This window comes from Bombus impatiens, unplaced genomic scaffold (genome assembly GCF_000188095.3).
Source record: "Bombus impatiens unplaced genomic scaffold, BIMP_2.2 scf_0073, whole genome shotgun sequence".
Classification (NCBI taxonomy): domain Eukaryota; kingdom Metazoa; phylum Arthropoda; class Insecta; order Hymenoptera; family Apidae; genus Bombus; species Bombus impatiens.
In genome coordinates, this window is record NT_176492.1 from 1 (window position 1) to 2,604 (window position 2,604).

At 39.3% G+C, this 2,604-nt stretch overlaps 1 long non-coding RNA gene across 1 annotated transcript in view; it reads right to left on the reverse strand.

Moving 5' to 3' along the window:
* Window positions 1–2,257: 2,257 nt before the first annotated feature.
* LOC117152578 overlaps window positions 2,258–2,604 on the reverse strand; it is a 1,749-nt gene continuing 1,402 nt past the window's right edge. The window contains exon 2 of the long non-coding RNA XR_004462974.1: window positions 2,258–2,582. This is a non-coding gene — a long non-coding RNA (uncharacterized LOC117152578). The remainder of the gene's footprint in view (window positions 2,583–2,604) is intronic.

Genomic DNA, 2,604 nt, shown 5'->3' on the forward strand with positions numbered 1-2,604 from the left:
ATCGACGAAATCCTCGCGATTTGCGAGCTTTTTTGATTGTTTCGACGCTAAAACGGTACTTCATTACATTTGCAGTGTAAGATGGAGTTCAACGAGCTCTTAAACGTCGAAATATCTCCAACGGGAAGGTAATGACGGCTAGTTTTTGTCAAAATCGACGAAATCTCTGCGATATCGTTTTTGTCAAAATCGACGAAATCTTTGCGATCTCCGAGCTCTTTTTCTTGTTTCGACGCTTAATCGGTAGTGCACTACATTTGCAGTGTAAGACGGAGATCAACGAGCTCTTAAACGTCGAAATATATAAAACGGGAAGGAAATGACGGCTAGTTTTCGTCAAAATCGACGAAATCGTTGCGATTTGCGAGCTATTTTGCTTGTTTCGACACATAAACGGTAGTGCATTACTTTTGCAGTGCAAAATGCAGTTAAACGAGCGCTTAAACGTCAAAATATCACCAACGAGATGGAAATGACTTGTAGTTTTCGACAAAATCGACGAAATCCATACGTCAAAATCGACGAAATATTCGCGATTTGCGAGCTATTTCGCTTGTTTCGACGCTTATAATGTAGTGCATTACATTTGCAGCGTAAAATGGAGTTCAAAGAAGCGCTTAAACGTCGAAATATCTCCAACGGGAAGGAAATGACGGCTAGTTTTCGTCAAAATCGACGAAATCAACGGGAAGGAAATGACGGCGAGTTTTCGTCAAAATCGACGAAATCTTTGCGACTTGCGGCCTGTTTCGCTTGTTTCGACGCTAAAACGGTATTTCATTACATTTGCAGTGTAAAATGGAGTTCAACGAGCGCTTAAACGTTGAAATATCCCCAACGAGAAGGAAATGATAGTTAGTTTTCGTCAAAGTAGACGAAATCTTCGCGATTTGCCAGCTATTTTGCTTTGACGGCTAGTATACGACAAAATCGACGAAATCTTCGCGATTTGTGAGCTATTGCGCTTGTTTCGACGCTTATGCTGTAGTGCATTACATTTGCAGTGTAAAATGGAGTTCAACGAGCGCTTAAACGTCGAAATATCTCCACTGGGTAGGATATGACGGCTAGTTTTCGTCAAAATCGACGAAATCTTCTCGATTTGCGAGCTATTTCACTTGTTTCGACGCTTATACTGTAGTGCATTCCATTTGCAGTGTAAAATGGAGTTCATCGAGCGCTTAAACGTCGAAATATCTCCAACGGGAAGGAAATGACGGCTACGTTTGTAAATATCTCCACTGGGTAGGATATGACGGCTAGTTTTCGTCAAAATCGACGAAATCTTCGCTTTTTCCGAGCTACTTTGCTTGTTTCGACGAATATAGCTCGGAAATCGCTATTTTTTTCGAATTTTAGCCCTTGTTAAATGTTAAATTTAAATTTTACTAAAAAAATTTTTTTTTATTTGTTTAGGTTTGAATTTAATCGGAAGGGAAATAAACTGAATTAATATTATTGTGTTTGTAATACTGATTTAGATTTCTAATTGATACGGTAGTTGCTGCCACCAGAAATAGTCCAAGGACTATTTCAAAATATTTTATTTTTATTAATTTTTACGTTTAATGGGTAGCGTTAACTGACGCTTAATGCAACTGGTAAACGAATTCCACTTTTCGGCTTACCTGCTATGTGCAGGGATACTGGCACGGGTGAGGATTAAAGCTGGGAATAATAAATATTTGTCCTCGTTGAACGGGTTTTTATTTGAATGTAGAATTGCTTAGGTTATTATGTATATATATTTTATTAGCTGGATATATATATTTTAGCGTTGCTGGATTAGATAGGAATGTGAGACTTTTCGTTGTTTTGTATAAATTTATTTTTACGTTTGACTTCTTCCTCTCTTTTAATTTCGCTGTAGTAGGTTGCCGTTAAAACCGAAACTCAATTCATTTACTACGATGGATTCTGTTGCCACGATTTTCTTGCCTTTTGAGTTTAATAATCGAGGATGATTCTGACGATCCTCTCTGTGTGGGACTCGTGTGATTTCGCAAGCTTTGCCCAAAGACGGGTAATATTTTACCAACAGTGGGAGGAGGAATGCGACGATCGATGGGTGTTTTCGATAATCGAAACACCGTTTGCACAAGCCAACACAGCGAACGATCCTTTGGTTAAATTTTCGAAGGGAGATTGTTCTGCTATATCTCTTTTACAATCGCATGCAATGATGGCAAGAATATCGTCTAATAGCAAGCCCGGTATTGCTCTTAATTTTCGATTGACTCCGACGGTGTATTTAATGGTCTTCTCTGTGCGGGACTTGTGTGATTTCGCAAGCCTTGCCCAAAGACGGGTAATATTTTACCAACAATGGGAGGAGGAATGCGAAGATCAGTGGGTGTTTCAATAGCTGAAAACACCGTTCGCACAAGCCGACACAGCGGACAACTCCTTTGTTTAAAGTTTAAACAATGATTCTATCTTCAAAACGTTCACGAAAATAGAACGAGATCGATGATAGGAAGTTCTAATTCGATTCTCGAGGGCAACGAAATTATCAGAGAAGAAGGAAATTTTCAAAATTAATTTTCTTACCTTGAGGAGTAGGTGCTGTCTGGTGCCATTACCTCAGCTGCTCCGGTGGTCGTC